This window comes from Loxodonta africana, chromosome 9 (genome assembly GCF_030014295.1).
Source record: "Loxodonta africana isolate mLoxAfr1 chromosome 9, mLoxAfr1.hap2, whole genome shotgun sequence".
Classification (NCBI taxonomy): Eukaryota; Metazoa; Chordata; class Mammalia; order Proboscidea; family Elephantidae; genus Loxodonta; species Loxodonta africana.
The window spans coordinates 43,609,553-43,630,670 of record NC_087350.1 but is presented as its reverse complement, the minus strand read 5'-3'; the positions used below and the strand labels follow the sequence as shown (position 1 = coordinate 43,630,670).

Sequence of the window (21,118 nt, the reverse complement as noted above, 5' to 3'; positions counted from 1 at the left end):
CAACAGCGTTCACGGCATCTTCACCAGGAGTAGATTCCATCTCAAGAAACCGCTTTCTTTGTTCATCCATAAGAAGGTACTCCTCACCCCTTAAAGCTTTATCCTGAGATTGCAGCAATTCAGTCACATCTTCAGGCTCCACTTCTAATTCTAGTTCTCTTGCTATTTCCACCACATCTGTAGTTACTTCCTTGCTGAAGTCTTGAACCCCTCAAAGTCATCCATGAAGGTTGGAATCAACTTCTTCCAAACTCCTGTTAATGTTGATATTTTGACCTCCTCCCATGAATCATGAATGTTCTTAATGGCATCTAGAATGGTATACATAGGAATCACTATGTATGGCAGCTATAGACTAATGAGGAAATGCATTTTTTAAACAAGACTTAAAAGTCAAACTTACTTTTTGATCTGTGGGCTGCAGAACAGATGTTGTGATAGCAGTCATGAAAACAACATTAATCTCCTTGCACATCTCCATCAGAGTTCTTGGGTGACTAGGTGCATTGTCAATGAGCAGTAATATTTTAAAAGGAATCTTTTTTTCTGAGCAGTAGGTCTCAACACTGGGCTTAAAATATTCAGTAAACCATGTTGTAAACAGATGTGATGTCATCCAGGTTTTGTTGTTCCATTTATAGAGCATAGCCAGAATAGATTTAGCATAATTCTTAGAGGTGCTAGGATTTTCAGAATCGTAAATGAGCACTGGATTCAACTTAAAAGTCACCAGCTACATTACCCCTAACGAGAGAGTCAGCCTGACCTTTGAAGCCAGGCATTGACTTCTCCTCTCTAGCTATCAAAGTCCTAAATGGTATCTTCTTCCAATATATGACTGTTTCATCTACATTGAAAATCTGTTGTTTAGTGTAGCCACCTTCATCAATTACCTTAGCCAGATCTTCTGGGTAACTTGCTGCAGCATCTACATAGGCACACGCTGCCTCACCTTGCACTTTTACGTTATGGACGTGGCTTCTTTCCTTAAATCTCATGAACCAGCCTCTGCTACCTTCAAACATTTTCTTCTGCAGTTTGCTCACCTCTTTCGGCCTTCATAGAACTGAAGAGAATTAGGGCCTTGCTCTGGATTAGGCTTTGGCTTACAGGAATGTTGTGGCTGGTTTGAGCTTCTATCCAGACCACTAAAGCTTTCTCCTTATCAGCAATAAGGCTGTTTCGCTTTCTTATCGTTCATGTGTTCACCAAAGTAGCACTTTTAATTTCCTTCAAGAACTTTTCCTTTGCATTCACAACTTGGCTAACTGTTTGGTGCAAGAGGTCTAGCTTTCAGTCTCTCTCTGCTTTTGATGTGCCTTCCTCACTAAGTCTAATCATTGCTAACTTCTGATTTAAAGTGAGAGATGTGTGGCTCCTCCCTTCACTTGAACATTGTAGGGTTATTAATTGGCTTAATTTCAAAATTGTTGTGTTTCAGGGAATAGGGAAGCCCGAGAAGAGGGAGAGAGATGGGGGAATGGCTGGTCAGTAGAGCAGTCAGAATGCAAACATTTATCAATTAAGCTCAGCGTCTTATATGAGCACAGTTCATGGTGCCCCAAAACAATTCTAACAGTAACATCAAAGATCACTGATCAGCACAACGATATAATAATGAAAAATACTGAAATATTTCGAGAATTACCAAAATACAACATAGAGACATGAAGCAAGCACATGCTGTTGGAAAAATGACACTAAGAGACCTGCTTGATGCAGGGTTGCTGTAAACCTTCAATTTGTTTTTTTTTTAAAAAAAAAAAATGCAGTATCTGCAAAGTACAGTAAATTTTAATGATGCACAGTAAAACAAGGTATACCTGTATATACCTAGGAGTGGGATTGCTGGATCATAGTGTATTTCTAAGAATTTGCAAATTTTAAAATCAAGGATTAAACCCCAGTTGTTTTTCTTTTTTTTAATCAGAAATCACCCTAGCTTGCTTTATCAAGAGCTCAATTTGGATGAGGGTATCATTTCTTGAAGCAGCAGGACTCCTAATTGCAACAAAGAAACACCACTGAAATTGTTAACCAAAATATAAACATTATTTTAGAGTGTTGGCTAGGACTCACATTTTGTGACTATGTGAAACTTAATTTCACACCTTGTATAAACATTTGTTCATTCACAGCAATTGTTGCAAGTTTTAAGGAAAACCATTATTTATCTTGGCTACATTACAACAAATCACATACTTCTGATTTTTGCACAGGGTGATGGCTAAAGACGTTTTCCCTCAAAACTGGCATAAGACATACGTAAAGCTCCATGGAGTCTGGGCCTGTATGTTGAAATGAAATTTAAAATATGATCTCTGATAACGATGGGAAGTTAAACATGTACGAAAATATAGACTGTTCAAAATTCCTATCTCCCTCAGTTTATTTACTGTAGTGTGCGGCCATTCATGAGAAACAATAACTGACCCAAACTGCGTAATTCTTCCTTGGTCAACTAACCCAGGAGGAGGATCATGAGGGGCTCATGTAATTTACAACCCAGTCGTTATCACTGATTTGCATCCATAGTAGCAGGAAGGCGATTTACCACGCTGACACAATCACAAAGGTAAGAAAGGAGGAAGGAGGAGCGTGGTCAGCTGTGCAAGGCCAGAGTCATTAGACTTCCACCCAAAGGCAGCAAGAGGAGGAAGGACACATTGTGGGCAAGGAATTAACACCATCTTTTTTTTCTAACAACTAATAAGGAGCACTGGCGGTGCAATGGCTAAAAGTGTGCAGAGTTGCAACAGACTCCACAGCAACGGGTTTTTTTGTTTTTGGTTTCTAACAACAACGTGCCTTCAGATTTCCAACTAAATTTGATGATTTTATTTTGAGGAGGCAAGCATCTGGGGAAAGGCACTTAACTACACCTTGCCCCACGTCCCTTAACAGTAGCAGCAGTTACGGTTTACTGCACACTTATGATCTTACATGTGTGTAGTCTGTTACGCTGATGGCCCCCAACAGAACATACCTCCCAGTATTTACACCCTCGTGTAGTCCCCTCCCCTGGAGTCTGGGATGATCTTTTGCCTTGCTTTAACCAATAAAATGTGGCAGAGTTGACACTGTACCAGTTCTGGGCCTGGCCTTAAGAAAGTTTGGCACCTTTCACTTTTGCACATAGCCCTAAACTGCCATATACGCAGTTCAGCTACTCTGCAGGAGAGTTCATGTGGTGAGGCCACATAGAGAGGGAAAGACTACTTGGAAAGTGGATTCCAGGTAAGCCTGCCCCCAATCAACCAACCAGCTGAATGTAGCTCCATAAGTCACCACTGGCAGGACCAGCAGAAGAACTGCCCAGCTACATCCAGCCCAGATTGCAGAATCATGAGTAAATGTTTGTTGTTTCAAGTCACTGGGTTTTGGCATGATTTATTATGGAGCAGAAGATAACTGATTCAACATGTATTATCTTATTTAAATGATCACAATAACCCATGAAGTAAATACCATTTTCACCATTTTACGGATGGGGAAACAGGTTATAAGTAACTTGGTGCCACAGCCACTAGAAACAGAGGTAAACTTTAAACCCAGGTAATCTGTCTGAAAGCCAGACCTCTTGGCAAACTTTTCCTTAACGGGACAGATGGTATTTTAGGCTTTGCGGGCCATATGATCTTCATCGAAACTACTCATCTCTCTGCTACTGTAGCACAAAAACAGCCAAAGAAAATATAAAAATGGATGGGTGTGACTGTGTTCAAATAAAACTTTATTTATAAAAACAGACAGTGGGCCAGTGGGCTCTGGATTGCCAGCCAGTGCTCTAGGTCAAAGAAGTCCTGGTGATGCAGTGGTTAGGCGCTTGGCTGCTAATTGAAAGGTCAGTGATTCAAACCTACCAGCTGCTCCATGGCACAAAGTCTGCTTCCATAAAAACTACAGCCTTGGAAACCCTATGAGGCAGCTCTATTCTGTCCTACTAGGTCACTGTAAGCCAGCATCCACTCGAGAGCAACAGGTTTTGGCTCTAAGCCAATGTTTCTCCAACTGCAATGTGCACCTTAATCACTTTGGGATTTTGTTAAAACGAAGATTCTCATTTGGTAAAGCTAGGATGAGGTTGGAGATTCTTCATTTCTAGCAAGCTCCTAGGTGATCGTACTGCTGATTCACAGACCACACTTTGACTTATGACACTTAGAGCTGTCTAATATAACTAGTGAGCATCACCTGGCATAATACTAATGGCTTTCCATACTTTCTCTCACTTTACACTTGTAACAACTGTATGAGGTGGTTTTATTTTTATCCCCATTTTACAGACGAGGAAACTGAGTTTTTAAAGGAGTCACATAAGGTAGATCTTTAAAGCAAGAAAAGCTAGTATGGATTTTTCCTTACTGCATGGCTCCTGGAAACCCTGGTGGCATAGTGGTTAAGTGCTACGGCTGCTAACCTAAAGGTGAGCAGTTTGAATCCACCAGGCGCTCCTTGGAAACCTTTTGGGGCAGGTCTACTCTGTTCTATAAGGTCACTATGAGTCGGAACCGACTCAACGGCAGTGGGTTTGGTTTTTGGTTTACATGGCTCCTGATATTGTACTTTGATATAACTCACTCAGAGTCTCAATGTCCCAGAATATCACATAAGGAGGAAATTTTTAAGACATTTATGTAAACCTTAAAGAAAAACAGCCAATCTGCCATGCAAACTTTCTCATTTCTTAGTCACTTTGCAAATTTTTTCCTCACTAAATAAAAAACAGGTACTGTTAATTGTTTGGGGAAATTCTTCTTTTTTTCAGCAGTTGTTCCTATCTCAAAGGCTGCCGGTAATACTTGACAAAACTGGCTATGACTTTGGTGCAAGACAGATACATGGAAGTTTATTACTACATTAAACGTAGATGTCCCTTTCAGTCATTAACAATGAATATTTTTAGCATCTAAAAATATGTATCTCAGACAGATATGTAAATATTTAGCACCATCCTTTTGAGACTGTTAAGCTTTGATTTTCAATCACGCAGAGGTATGTGCTTTCATTAATAGTCTAATTATATCATGTTTTCATTCCACACAATATTTTTGCTTCTATATTTGAAATAACTGAATTCACTCGTGCTAATAAATGTTCTAAAAAGACATTTTAATAATTAAAATTAGCACACATTATATCCCTCAAAACAATTTATAAAACAAGAACTATTATTTATATTACATCAAGGCAAAACTGCCCATGATCAGTAACTTGGATCAAGGTCACATATCAGGTTAAATTCCTCGTGCTGCTCCAACTGACTCAACTGTGCTTTACCTGTGTCAATTTTTTTTACCTTTACTCTCAAGGATAAGTTCAAACACTGTCACACAGTGTTCAAGACCCCCAGTCGTCTTTACAAGCTCATAGTCCATTGCTCCCCATTCTTCTGCATTCCTTATGTCTAGAACACTTTACGAGCCATAGCCCTGGAGACCTACCTGGCTAACAGTTTCCTCACATTTGCTCAAATGCTACCACCTCAATGAAGTCTCCCCTGACCATCCTTTAAACTGCATCCCACCTACCCCAAGCCCAGCTCTCCCTACCCTGCACTACTTTTTCCCCCGAAGCACTAATCACCTTCTAACATTCTATACAGAGCCCTGGTGGTGCGGTGGTTTTTTTAAATCATGTTTATTGTTATCCACAGACGCCCTGGTGGTTCAATGGTTAAGCACTTGACTGCTAACCAAAAGGCTGGCAGTTTGAACCCACCCAGCAGCTCTGTGGGAGAAAAGACCTGGAGATCTGCTCCTATAAAAATTACAGCCTGGAAAACCCTATGGGGCAGTTCTACTTTGTCGCATGGGGTTGCTAAAGAGTCGAAAATTAACTAGACGGCACCTAACAACAACGTCACCCATACCCTCTCTGCTAGATCTAAGCACAAGGGCAGGGGTCTGTTTTGTTCACTGAAGCATTCCAAACTCCTAGAACAGTGCTTGACATATAGCACACACTTAGTAGATATGTGTTAATATAGAATGACAGGTTTGCCAGGCCATGTTCTAGGCATCGGGGCTATAGCAGTGAATGAGACAGAGTCCCTCTCTCACAAAGATTTTGGTCAAGTCACCAAAAACCAAGATAATGAGTACATAAAATAGCAGACAGTGATAAGTACTACAAAAGAAACTAAAAGGTGGTAGTGTCTAGGAAAGCTATTTTAGATTTGTTGGTTAGAGAGGGCCTCTCTGAGGCAGTGACATTACAGCTGAAAAACTAGAATAAGAAGGAGATATTATTTAAAACTTCTTCTACATGGTTGCTTGTTTTTCTGTCTCCTTGATCTGTTGCAGGCTCCTAAGGAGAGTCATGGTCTCCTACCGCAAGGTTTCTGTCCATTTCTCTGGCACTTGTGTTATTTACATGGTCTGTATTTGGGCCCCATGTTTAACTGTTATGGCCTTACTGCGGACTATACACTCTTTATCACTAGAAAGTTTCCCTCTGGAGCCATTTACACCATAAGCTTTGAACTCAACCTTATCTAGTATTTCTATTACAAACCTAGTTTTCTTTAAATTAGAAATGCTGAATCTGTCTTTGTTCAATATCCCTCGTATGTTGTACATACTTAGGTCTTGTTTGTTGGACAGATATGAGTCCTTTTTTTGTAATACATTTACTGATATTACGGATGTCTGGTCTAAATTTTGGGGCCTTGGTGGTGCAGTGACTAAGTGTTCTGTTGCTAACAAAAAAGGTCAGAAGTTCAAATCCACCAGCTGCTCCTTGGAAACCCTATGGGGCAGCTCTGTCCTATAGGGTTGCTATGAGTCAGAACTGACTAGACAGCAATGGGTTTTGGGATTTGGACCTATATTTGGTCATCTTATTTTATGTTTTTAGCTAGTAATTTCCTTTGTTTTTAACCTTTTGCAATACAGTCTTTTTTTGTTGTCTTGAGGGGTTGTATTGTGTTTTTTAAGCTGCTAGTGGTTTCCTTTCTAATTTTATATAATAAACTTCTACTTCTTGATGTTCAGATAATATTTCTGGCACCCAAATGAGAAAATTCATCCACCCAAACTCCTAATTCTATTTGCTCTGCGGATATTTTTATATTCTCGTATCTTACTGTATTTGCTTCTTGAAATCTTATTCGTGACAATTATTTGGCCTTCACTGCATATTTAAGCAGACCAATGGCTCTTCCATTATCCAGTACAATGTATGCTAATGAACTGTTATATCCCTGGTGCCTGGAGGGGGGGTTGGCATAACAGGCAGTCAATATTTACTGAATGAATGAATGGACTTAGTTGATCCCTTGATTCACTGGATTTTGTCATTCGGTGGGTTTTTTTTAAAGACAGGCCCATGTGTTCTCTATTACTTGAGTTCATGCCTTTTTTTGTTTTTTAAGAACACTACTGTCTTTAAACTTTAAACCTGGCTGAGTATAAAATTCTTGGGTCAAATTTTCTCTCAAAATTTCATGTTACTGCTTTGCTATCTCCTAGTACTGAATGAATGATGTGGAAAAAATTTGAGGTAATGAGTCTTGTAATCTTCCATAATACTTTCCCTGGTCACCAGTTTTCAAAGAAGTTAAGTCCTTTCCTTTGACTGACTGATGCCAGTGCCTCTTTCCTGGCTTTAAAGTCTCTTTGCTTCTTTCAATTAACTATATGAGTGGGGAGATTCCAAAGTAACTCTGCCATCTAACATACAAGCCTCCAGAGCATCTGTATTTTATAAAAAGCGTCACAGTCACTGTTGAGAACCAGAGGCCTGACACAGAGACCAAACATTCAATCAGTTTTTTGAAACAGGGAATAAGCAAAGGCATGTAGGTGAGAATGAGCAGAAAGACGTGGGAATGAGCAACAGTCAGTCAGAGGTCTAATGTAATGGAAAATCAAGTCCCTAAACTAGCCCGATAATTTCCTCAATGGGGGAAGGGTGATAGGTGGGAATGTGGGGAGGCAGGATCTTGAGCTCTTTCCCAGGCTGCATTAAATTCGGAAAATCTAAACAGGTTCTGTCTTAGAGATATCACTAAAATATCATACCTGACAATGCAAGAGATCAAAATGTTTTCCTGGTGATATTAAGTTGGTCTTTTTAGGTATTTCAAAGGCATTCTTATTTTCTTGCAAATTTACTCAATTTTCTATCTACTCTTGCTTTCTGTTTACATCATCCCAACTGTCAGAAAGGCAGTATTTTGACACAATTAAAATGCTATGGGCAGTCATGAAGAATTATGTGTGAAACTGGTCCCCTCCCTACTGGGATGAGTATCAGAAATTCTCATTAATCTGAATTCTACTGAGGTAGTGGGAAGAGCAGTCACATCTAGGAGTCAGGACACTGAAGTTTAAATATGGTTCAAGTACTAGTTGTATGTAAGTGACTACCCCTTCCTTGGGCCTGCCGGTCACATAGTGGGAGCACAACCTGAGGTGCCAAAAAGAAAAAGAAAATTGTCTGAAAAGTTAACAGTTTGTGTCCATTAAGACATGGTCTGGGTTAGTTGACTTTTAGGTTCACAGCATTTCAAAAAATGAGCTAGGAAAATTATTTCTGTAAATAAGGTAGCAAAAAAGTAAAACAAAAATCATGATATCAGAGAGATAAAAATTATGTGCTCTTTTTCCTTTTTCACAATTCTCTCTAGCATAGTGGTTACTCATACTTTTTAATTAAAAAAAAAAAAATGACAGTGTAGATATTGAGAAGATATTCTTTGCTAGCCCCTCAGGTATGCTTATTTACCCAGGAATAGTGACTGAAGTATCCACTGTTACTTGTCCATTAAAGAAACCACTTACTTTGCAAGCCTCGTTCTGAATGAGGATATTCAGAAGCTTGGGGAGCAAACGGGGCTAGCTAGATTTTAAAAATTTTTTCATTATTTCATTTAACCTTCATAACAACTATAAGGTGTATGTATCATTATCCCCATTTTGTAGATAAAGAAACTAAGGCTTACAGCAATTATGTAAGTGGCTGATGTATACTAAAAAAGAACTCATAACACTTTGAAAATATTCCACTTTTCAGATTTCACTAAGACTGAGCTTCCTCTCAGCAAAACAATAAAGCAAGGAAATTGGTCTGTTTCTATTATTTTGTCCCAAACTTCCCTCTTCGTACAGCAGCACGAGCCCAAGATTTCCTGACCTTTCAAACCATCAAAATGTGTCTTAATAGGCCCAGCAGTGGGTTCTGTGCCTGCTAGTCACAGTCTGATATTACCCCTTTGTAGGTAAGATAGCTGCATTGTTTTTAATTTTTTATTATGGAAATGTTCAACATACCCAAAAGTAAGGAGAACCACAGAATAAATCCCCATGTCAGGGAACTCTAACAATTATCCATATTTTCCTATTCTGCTTTTTACACAGTTTTTAAAATAAAACCCACTGCTGTCGAGTGGATTCCAACTCATAGCAATCCTATAGGACAGCGCAGAACTGTCCCATAAGAGTTCTAAGGCTGTAAATCTTTACAGAAGCAGACTGTCACATCTTTGCTCTGCAGAGTGGCCAGTGGTTCAAACCGCTAGCCTTTTGGGTAGCAGCTGAGCAGTTTAACCATTGTACCACCAGGGCTCTTAAAACAAATCCCAGAGATTGTATCAATTCACCTATAACCTACTACAGCACAATAGTTGTATCTAACACAAGCCATTATGAAGCAATATATTCATTCACCTGCATATTCACTGAACTGGTAGTCTAACCTCAGCTAGCAACCAAGGCATTCCAAATTCAGGCAAGCCCTTACCACCACCCTCCCATAATGCTGCCTACACATATAGCAGGCTGTTCACTACCTTTCCAAACCACACAGAACTAGTCTTACCTTTGATCACCCTTAGGCTGTCCATTCCCTGGACCACCCAACACTTCCTCCTCACACCTATTTTGTTTACACAAAGTCTCTACTTCCTTCAAAGTCCAGTTTCAATCTTGTCTTGCAAAGGGTTAGGGCCTTTAACACTGCTTTCTTTTCCTATGGCTGAGCCTACAGACAAAAAACAACTCCAAGGAGTCGCCCCCTCCAGAAACTTCATGCTGTGATGGATGGCATCCTTTGTTTTGTCCAAGGGCCTCTACCTGGATTCCCTATCTCTGATCAACCTGGAGGTTCTTGATCTAGGGTCCTGAAATTGTATGAGCTATTATGAGGTGTATATGTTCACATGACTATAATCTCCATGACAGCCAGGATCTTACCTTATTATGCATTCCCAAATCCCTAGTGCCTGAAATAGCATATTCACTCAACAATCATTCCACAAACATTTATTGAGTACCACAAAAATTTCCCAAAGTGGGGTATCTATGATTAAAACAAGGTTCAGAATCATTGCCCTAGTCCTTTTGGATCAGGGTCTTGGTTGTACAGTGTACTCTGTCACTGATTTTAGTGTCACCCCAGGATGACGTGGCCCCTTAGTTCACCCTCAACTCCATGCTCTGTAGCCTGAAAGCCAGTCTTGCCTCACGATTCTGTATTCTGACCAGGTCTAGGATTTCCATTGTGCAGTAGATCTGGCCAAATCTTACCTCCCAGAGGACTTTGGCTCACAATAATTTCATGACAGGCTGTCTTATACAAATCTCCAGACACTGATATTCTCTTACTTGCCAGTGAATATAATTTCATTCTTCAACTGGATTGTAAACTCCTCATAGTCAAGGGCACGTGACACTGCACACTAATCATATATGACGTGGAAAATCTATAAACATTTGTGGTCAATTCATTAATCAGCACAGTTGTCATTACCAGGACAAAGAACAATGAGAAATTTGGGGGTGTGCTAAAGAACCGAGTGAAGCAAGTCCCATTGTTTGAACCATAACCAGAAGCACAAAAAGAAGAGTCTGCTTTCCCTTCAAAGACAATTTTTGACAGTTTCTCATAGCTGCTACTTGTACCAAAATATCTTTAAGGCAGCCATACAAAACAAGAGAAGCTTGCTATGTTAAAGTACAGCTGCATTTAAAAAAATACAGGGGCCAATAGAGACCTAACTCTATACCTGCTGAGAAATACCCTCAGATACAACCATTCAGAACTTGAATTTTAAGGCAGAGGTGTTATTTTTACATTATCTAACACTACCAGGACTTCCTTGGAAAACAGATAGGAACACCCTAATGTCATTAGTTGCTGCAAAAATTCAAAGTAGTCTATTTTGTAACCTACTATTAGAAGCAATCAAAACACCTTCAGCAATTACCCTGCCTACGCTTAGGAAAGATATGAATCAAACTCAATTTAAGAGTAACGGGCAAATCTTCACTGAGCAGTGTATACTATCTGTCCTCTCATAGAGCCGGAGTACTCGTAATCTAATTTCCTGCTTTAAGGCAACATATTTACCATTCATGAATTAATAACTGTCAAAATTAAAATATGATAAAACACACTTAACACAAAATACATAAAATGTAATTTAATTTTTCTTTGAAGGTTCAGGAAGGAACTCAGATCTTTCAGTGTCTTGGAATCATTAATTATTATTAGCCAAGACATTTACCAAAAATGCCTGTTAGTAGAGCTTTATAAGTTCATTCGGTAACCTCTGTTATGGTATTTTATTATCTATCCTTCATTGCGCAATTCTCATAACATTATTGGAAAAGAAAATGTAATTTCCTCTCATGTATGTTAAGCGTTTATGTGTTTAAGTGCGTATGTGTATATACAGAGGCATTACACACACACACACACACACACACAGAGCAGGAAATATACATATTAATAGAAGACACGATTTTATCTGAATCAGAACTGATGAGAAAAAAGGAAAAGGAAAGAATAAGCAGACTGTGCTCTGAACTCCTCAGAGGAGGTCTCATTACTGTGTTTTTTTTTTTTTTTTTTTTACCATCACCATTAACAGGAATCCTTTTATCTTCTGGGACATGGAAATGGAAAATAGCTGCATGCAAATGGAGACAAAAATCTTAAAAACTCCATTCTATCAATATTCCATTTCTTTTGATGCTTAACCTTAAAAAAAAAAAAAACCTTAAAAGGGAATGCAATATTCATACAAAGGATAACTGCAGAGCTTGCCTCCTCCATGAAGCCTTCCTTACTGTTCCTGTAAGACTCACTACCCACAATATTCACTTGGTACATATTACTACTGTAATAATAATAAATGAGCAGCTAGCATTTACAGAATGATTACCATATGGTAGTCACTGTGCTATTACCTCATTATTATTATCCCAATATTACAAAGGAGAAAACTAAATAACTTTGCCCAAAGGTACACAGATAGTAAATGGGAGACCCATCTAGGGCTCAAACGCAAGTAATGTGACTCCAGAACCTGCTTCCTTAGCCTATAGTCCCTTGTTTATTTTCATATACAGTGTGTTCTAAACCTCCAACTTGACCATAAATCCCTAAGAACAAGGGCTCTCTGTATTCCTACAGCCTACAAGCAAGAATGGTGAGACTTTGTCTCACATACTTTGGACATGTTATCAGGAGGGAACAGTCCCTGGAAAAGGACATCACGCTTGGTAAGGTAGAGGATCAGCGAAAGCGAGGAAGACTCTCAACACAATGGACTGACACAGTGGGCTCGAGCATAAAAATTGTGAGGATGGTACAGGACCAGGCAGTTCGTTCTGTTGTACATAGGGTTACTATGAGTCAGAAAACTTGACAGCCCCTAACACCACCACCACTGTGCTTACGTAAGTCTGTTGATGATAAATAACACAGCAGTTTAACATCAGTTCATATTCATCCATCATATGACACAACAGTTGGTACAACCATATGAAAAAGTTGTACAAAAAACATTAACGGCGGGGGCATTAATATCAGCATTCCGGAACCTAGTCATACAATATTAGTATCACAGCTAGGGAGGAGTTGGTAGACACTGAGATGGGCCCCTCAGATCTCCTTCAGGAAGGCCTTACTACCCAGCTGTGGGGAGTTCAATCAGTACACCATTCATTCGGGGTCAGTCTCAGCTACAGAAAGTTACCTGTCTGAGGTGACAATGACTCTCAGGACTTGAAGCTTCATCATGCCCTACTCCCCCTGTAAAGAGTAGGAGCACATGGAAGCCAGGTAATAAATGGAGTCCTGGCCAAGGTCAGGTTTACAGTGGGTCCACTGGTCTGCAGATCTACCTAAACCCAGTGAAACCCAGTGTCATCAAGTCAGTAGCGCATTATTGAGACTGACTTGGCAGTTGGCACGACCACCATATTAGGTGGTGCTTACCTGGTCTGCTTGGTAAGATTTACTACAGTGGGGAAGGTCAAGTGGAAGTATCTGATACCATCCTAACCCTGCTCCACCCCCACATCCCCAGCCAAGATAGCAAATCAAAAACAATATCACATCCCAGGAGAATGGCAGGGACTAGTGTTGCTCATAAGGATCTAAAGGATGCAGGGGTGGTGATTCCCATTATATCTGTTTAATTTACCAGTCTGACTCCTGCAGAAACCAGATGATCCTGGAAGAGTACTGCAGACTACCACTAACTCAACTAGGTAGGTAGCCCTGATAAGCAAGAGGTAGCCAAGTCGCTGGATGCCTTTGTAAGACAGATGCCATGTCTTCCACATCCATAAAATGTTTAAGGATCCAGGGGCATGCTAAGACATGTCATTGCTGAGAGACAGTTCTCCATGGATGTCTTGCACTCCCACACATCTTCCTGGGTATGCCAAGAATGCATGGCTTTGATTGCTCTTTATCTGGGACATTTCTCAAGGTTGTGTTTGAGTGAGCAATCTTGAGGGATGAAGTAACATCTCCTCGCAAATAGAGAACGGGCTTGATTATAGGCTGCAGTTCCCCAAGCTCCGTGTTCCTCTTTTGTAATGTAACCCGCTGCATGTGCAGGCGTCCACTCGGCCCACTTGTATCGCCCCTGTGGGAATTGGGGGTTCAGGGAACCGATGAGACCATGCTGATACTTGGTCTACTACTTTCACTGTGAATAATAAAATCTTTAGTCTCTGACTCAGTCTATGTCTTCTGTCAGCACCCATGAAACTGTGTCAGGCTAACTTGTTAGCTTGCAAGCTGGGCAAAAATCTCACACCCTTTGCAGTTCTTGACACCCATCCAAAGTAAAACATAATTATTGCATTTGGTACTTCCTATCACAGAGGAAGAAGCACAATGCCTGGTACACCTCTTTGGGTTCTGTGAGACTCACTAAGTTCTCAGGTTGGGCAGGCCCAGGAACAATCGATTATAAGACTGATTGTTATAAGACTGAAGCAGTACATCCTGGACTGGCCACAAGCAGAACTAAAGGATACAAGCAGCCTGTATGAGCAGGTAGCCTCAGACCCCATGGCACCCACCATAGTTGTTCCATCATCCCTCCCACAGCTCTTGCATATGGTTTTATGGGGGACCCCGTATGACCGAGTAGAAGAGAAGTAAAAAGCCCAGGCTTGGTTTACAGACAGGTCACCTTGGTATGTGGATGCAAGCCAAAAATGCATGGCAGCTGCATTACAGCCTTACTCGGGGTGGTCATAAAAGATAGTGGTGAGGGAAAATCTTCCCAAAGGGCATGGCTTTAAGCAGTACATCAGCTTTGTTTTTGGAAAGAGAAATGGCCCACAGTTAGACTATCTACGGACTCATGGGCACTGGTGAATGATCTGGTCAGATTATCAACGGCCTGGAAGATGAAAGATTGGAGGATCAAGACAAGACAGTCTGAGGTAGAGGCACAGGCTTATGGGATTGGGTGTGAAGTGCAGAAGATCTTTGTACCATATGTTATCATCCAACAGAAAGCATCCACCCCAGAGAGGCACTAAACAACCAAGGAGGCAAACTGTCCTGGCCAGTTGACATCAGCCAGCCTCCATCATCAGCCATCCCTTTGCTAGGATGATGGACACATGAAGAAAGCGGTCACAGTGGCAGAGGTGGACCCAGCAACACAGACTTCCACTTATTAAAGCTGATTTAGTTACAGATGCTGATGAATGTCCAATATGCCAGCAACAGAGACAAGTATTAAGCCCGACTTGGCAATATTCCTCAAAGAGACCAACCAGCCACTTGATAACAAGTTGACTACACTGGGCCCCTTCTATCCTGGAAGGTCAGCGATTTGTTCTCACAGAAACAGATACATCTTCCAGCTATAGGTCTGCCTTTCTGACTTACAGGACTTGAGTCAGCATTACTACCCAAGGGTTTACTGAGAGTCTTAGAACTTCCAGCACAGAATCTCACATAATATCATTCAAATCAAGGTACCCACTTTATAGCAAAGAAGGTACGGTAGTGGATCCATGACCATGGGATCCCCTGGTCATATGACATTCCACTATCCAGCAGCTAAAGCGCTGTAAAAACCTCCTGAAGGCACAACTGAAACACCAGCTTGGAGGCAATACTCTGCAACAATGTGTAGCACCCTCCAGGACGCAACACATACACTGGATTAGACTTTCATATCATGCCATGTTCTCAACAGGAGCCCAGGTGGCGCAAACAATTAAGTGCTTAGTGCTAACTGAAAGTCTGGTGATTCAAATTCACCTAGTGGTTCCATGGAAGAAAGACCTGGCAACCTGCTTCCATAAAGATTACAGCCAAGAAAACCCTACGGGGCAGTTCTACTCTGCCACATGGGGTTGCTATGAGTTGAAAACAAGATGTCCCCAATTCAAAGAATACATGGGTCTGGGAACCAAGGGGAGGAGGCAGCAGTGTCCCCCATATACCATAACTCTCAATGACCCACTAGTAGACTGTACATCCCTGCAGCATCTGAGGTCTTGGTTCTCTAAGGAACACACTTCTGCCAAGAGACAAGGCAAGGGTCCTACTGCATAAGCTATGGCCGCCACCTGGGCACTTTGGGCTCGTGTCCAGGGACCAGAAAGCAAAAAGAATCATCTTGCCGGATGACCCTGATCATGAGGTGAAGGTAGGACTGCTGTTACACAATGGAAACAAAGAGGAATACATGTGGAGCCTAGATGATCTACATCAGTACCTCTTGGTACACACTGGATCAATTTTAACTGTAAATGGAGATACAGCAACCCTGGACTGAAAAGGGCATGGCGATTAGGGGCTCTTAGGGATGAGGGCGAGGGTCTTATCACCAGTGAGCCACAGAAGATGCAGGGGTGGCAGCTAAGGGTGAGTGTAATGTAGAACAGATAAGGAACGAGAGAAAAAATGAGTTATCAGTCGTGGCCCAACTCTGCCAACTGCAATGGCGGAGGCTATAATTATCCCACTAAGCTTCTAAGTTCCCCTCAGGGGGGCAAGCCAACTGGATTCCTGGAGAAGGATTGTTCCCTAAACGTATATGAAGAAATGGATCTAAGTGACACAAGGGACAGACCGTGAGACATGGTGATGTACCACCCAGATCCCTCTTACAGAGGTCTACTGAGGATGAAAACATAGCAGTTTAACATTACGGGGTAGTCAACTGTTTAAAAAAAAAAAAATCAAGCATTTTCTCCTGCAAACCCTTATTTATCATGTTAAAAAAGTTATACAAATATGCCACTTTGGGAGAAAAATAATTACCAGCATTCTGAAACTTAGCCATACAGTAACAGTACCATGACTGACAGAGATTGTGGTAGACAAGGAGATACGTCAACAGATCCCCCTTCAAGGAAGGCCTTGCTGCCCGCAGTGGGAGGTATCACAGTTTGATTTTCCCCCCTGTCCAATACTGGAGCCCTGGTGGTATAGTGGTTAAAAGCTAGGCTGCTAACCAAAAGGTTGGCAGTCTGAATCCACCAGCCATTCCTTGGAAACCCTATGGGGCAGTTCTACTCTGTCCTACAGGGTTGCTGTGAGTCGGAATCGACTTGGTGGTAACAGGTTTGGTTTGGTTTTGGTCCAATCCTACTTCCTTCTCCTTCCTTTCACAGATGTTGATTTCTAATAAATATACCGCACACCGAAAGCCACCTCAACATTTGCTCCCAAAGAACCTAATCTATGACAGAGGTAAATACAAGGCACAGTTCTACCCTGCATAGCTTAGACGAGTAGGTCTGTAGTCCCAGCGAACAGGTATGCCTCCCAGGCCCACCACTTCCCAGGTGGGAGGCTCTAGACAAGGTCTAAGCCTCAGCATAACCATCTGTAAAGCCCAGGAGAGTAATATTCCCCCTCAGGCTCCAACGTAAGAACTAACTGAGTGCCCAGGAAGTGGTAGCTTTCATCACCGCCCAGTCCTGGAGTGGTCCCCCCTCGCTGCAGATTCTGCTTTGGTGGTCTCTCATCTCTTTGAACTCTGAGTCTATAAATCTGGGCTCATTTATAGAACAGCAATGTATCTGTTCCTTCTGGTTCATAAGAGTTTTGCTTCTCTGCCAAAAACCTGTGCTAACAGTGCAGAGCTCCAGGGCCACGTGGAGCACTGAAGCAGAAAGCTCTAATTCTTAGCACATAAATGTTGAAACTGTCCTCCTCCATTTGCAAAGAACCAGAAGCAATGGACTGTGGCTCCTGGTAGGTTCACACACAAGTTTCAATAAGCAACCAGGAAAGTATCCTACTTGGGGAAATTTAAGAAAGGAAAAACGGGGGTGGTAATTCTATGACACCATCCAAAAAAATCACCTAAAAAAAAAGAAGATTCACAAATTTTTATATCCTGTCTTGTTTTTTTCTCTTCCTCCTCCATTACCGCCCCATCCCACATCCCAGGAGGCAGACAGTGGTGGAATATCAGTGGGAGCATTAGAGGAACGAAACAATCAAGGGATTCCAGTCCTAGCTCTGCTACCAATGCACCATGCACTATAGAACTTCTTTGAGAAAAACACTTATCTGGACCCTTAGTTTCCTTAACAGTGAAATTAGAGTAGAGAAGTAAATTACTTCTGGCTCTTCCAGGTCTGGGTTTTCATGACACTCCAAATACTGTCCCTCAATAATATCACAGGTTCCTTAGAGGTAAGGACAATGACACATACTGTTTAAGTGTCTGTTAAATTAACTACATTGAATTAATTGGTCATAGGAGACCTTTACATTTTAAGTGTCCCTTTTTCAAAAAACTTAAAAATAAAAGTATTTTAAAAGGGGGAGGGAGGTTAATTTCTAAGAATTTACCCTAGACCCACATCGGATATGTAAAGTGAGGTTCTGTGAATGCCTCATTTGGGAGCGGAGGGTGTCCCCCTTTCAACTGACAGTAAAAGGCAGGAGTTCTGCTTCAAAGGCCAGAGTAGCAGGGGTGGGCGCTTGGGGACCATGGTTTCAGGGGACATCTAGGTCAACTGGCATAATAAAAACTACTAAGAAAACATTCTGCATCCCATTTTGGAGAGTGGCATCTGGGGTCTTAAATGCTAGCAAGCGGCCATCTAAAATGCAACAATTGGTCTCAACCCACCTGGAGCAAAGAAGAATGAAGAACACCAAAGACGCAAGGTAAGTATGAGCCCAAGGGTCAGAATGGACCACATAAAGACTACATCAGCCTGGGACCAGAAGAACTAGATGGTGCCCAGCTACAACTGATGACTCCCATGACAGGGAGCACAACACAGAGCAGTGGGATGCAGACCCCAAACTCTCATAAAAAGACCAGACTTAATGGTCTGACTGAAACCAGAGGGATCCCGGAGGTCATGGTCCCCAGACCTTCTGTTAGCCCAAGACAGGAACCATTCTCGAAGCCAACTCTTCAGACAGGGATTGGACTAGACTACAAGACAGAAAATGATACTGGTGAGGAGTGGCCTTCTTGGATCAAGTAGACACACGAGACTATCTGGGCAGCTCCTGTCTGGAGGGGAGATGTGAAGGCTGAGGGGGACAGAAGCTGGCTGGATAGACACGGAAATACAGGGTGGAGAGAAGGAGTGTTCTGTCTCATTAGGCGGAGAGCAACGAGGAGTATATAGCAAGGTGTATAAAAGGTTTTGTATGAGAGACTGACTTGATGTGTAAACCTTCACTTAAAACACAACAAAAATTAAAAAAAAAAAAAAGGGTAGGCGTTCTGCTGAAGAGAAGGAAAAGGAAATTGGTGGCTTTTATTTACTTATCTTAATTTCAACTGTTTTATTTTTCCCAAGGTGCCTTAATCCACCAAGAAAAAAAAAAAAACCTAAAGCTATTTTATTACATGTCAGAAAGGAAATGGACATCCTTCTTCATCATCACAGAGCTACTATGCTCAGAATTCATGTGGACTTAATGATATGATAGAATATGGAGTTAAATTTTATTCGAGAATGTGAAAGACTTAGAAGGATGTTTTCTTTGGAGCACTAAGATGTAAATGTTGTAAATTTTGACAAGTCGAAGGAACACAACTCTGTAAAACACTTCTGGGGCCTAAAAGGGTAGGGGTAGGATTGGAGAGGGGGCAGTTTATTTAATCTGTAACTAAGGATCCCTCGGTTTCTTCTCTGAGGACATTAAGTCCCACAAATCTAACTCTCTGTGTGGGAAACTAGGGCAGCTGCACAGAAGGGAAGTCCCTACAGCCAAGAATTACATTGCTTTAAAAGATATACCTGGGAATTTCTTTGCCTGAGCCTCAACAAACAGGGAAAGAAAGATGGAGAGGCACGAGGAGTTTCAGCTCAACACTATAATTATAATGAAGTCTATCTGTGGACTAGGCACATAGGTGAATCTCAAAACGTTGCACTGCCCTATCATGATGTCTCCACTAAGGTTAGAGACTAAGGTCTTTTGTAAGTTTGATCTGAGACCCAAGCCTGATACGGTCTCTCACTGTGGTTACTAAAGGGTTAAAATAACGTTCCTAGGGTAACAAAGATAAAAAGGGGGAATGGAGAACTATGCATGAGATGGTGCTTACCTCAGAAAGGGCAGAGAAAGGAGCACTGGATTCTGGGCCACATAAGCATAACTCTCTTATAGCAGGGTTTCCCCAATCATTTTCACAATGCTTCTTCCTTTTGCCTCCTTTTAGGGGTGATGGGTAGCTGTTCTAACATAGGACACCAACATTGTATCCAAGTCTAGTTACAGTGAATTTCATCTTTTCCTAACATACAGCCTCCAAGGAGCCTTCCCTGGTTCCACAGAGTCAATTACATATCTTTCTTCTGGATTCTTACAGTCTCTTTCCTTGTCTTCTCAGTATACTGTAAGCTCCTAAAGGAAGTGTCCACTAAGGTTAGAGACTGAAGTCTTTTTTTATAAGTTTGATGCTTAATACCCTGCACCTAGCATTGTGGATACTAGATTTTATTTGCTGAATGGCAAAAATAAATGAAAGTCAGAGCAGATTGCAAATAAATACCAATTAAAGAATAGCAAGAATCTAGGCTCCAGGGATTCAAAGACAAGCACCCCTACCAGAAAAACCAGGAATAGCTAACTTAAAAGCACCAACCAACTCCTGATCCACTGTTATCACACTTGTAAAGGAAAGAAGGTAACAAGGTTAAGAAACACCATGAAACATTCAAGCAAAACCTAGACTGTGAGCCCCTAGGTGTTGCAGCCCAAGACTACAATTTCTTCTGAATTCCACCACAGTAACGGGTAGAAGGGTGGGCACACTGTAGGTATTCAACAGATAATCATCAATTAATATATAATAATTTATCTGTGATACGCTCTACATTTAGACCAACCATTGCTGTAGAGTCGATTCTGACTCATAGCGACCCTATAGGACAGAGTAGAACTGCCTCATAGATTTTCCAAGGAGTGCCTGGTGGATATGAACTGATGACCTTTTCGCTAGCAGCCGTTAACACTTAACCACTAAGCCACCAGGGTTCCCAGCTCTACATTAAGGAGTTTTCAAAACCATCAAAGGAAAATTCCTAAGATCTAACTTTTCTCCAAAGTAACTCCTCTTGCAGTAGGCCTGAACCTTTTTTTCTGCACGTCACCAAAGAAGACACACCCATGGCAAATAAGTATATGAAAAGACATTCAACACCATTAGTCATTAGAGAAATGTACGTGAAAACTACAGTGAGATATCACTACATACCTATTAGAATGCCTAACATCAAGAAGATTGACCATACTAAGTGTTAATGAGAATATGGAGTAACTGGAACTCTCAAACCCTGCTGATGGGAATATAAAATGATACAAATGCTCTGGAAAGCAGTTTAAAATTTTCTTAAAAAGTTAAACCTACCATATG

The 21,118-nt window shown here is 41.3% G+C and overlaps 1 protein-coding gene and 1 long non-coding RNA gene across 8 annotated transcripts in view; both read right to left on the bottom strand.

Moving 5' to 3' along the window:
- MED27 (mediator complex subunit 27) overlaps positions 1-21,118 on the bottom strand; it is a 230,786-nt gene that overhangs the window by 118,793 nt on the left and 90,875 nt on the right. The window lies entirely within an intron of this gene.
- The window catches only part of LOC135232429 (uncharacterized), a 54,625-nt gene that overhangs the window by 19,222 nt on the left and 14,285 nt on the right, over positions 1-21,118 (bottom strand). The window contains exon 1 of the long non-coding RNA XR_010322985.1: positions 88-21,118. This exon is cut by the window's right edge and continues 14,285 nt beyond it. This is a non-coding gene — a long non-coding RNA (uncharacterized LOC135232429). The remainder of the gene's footprint in view (positions 1-87) is intronic.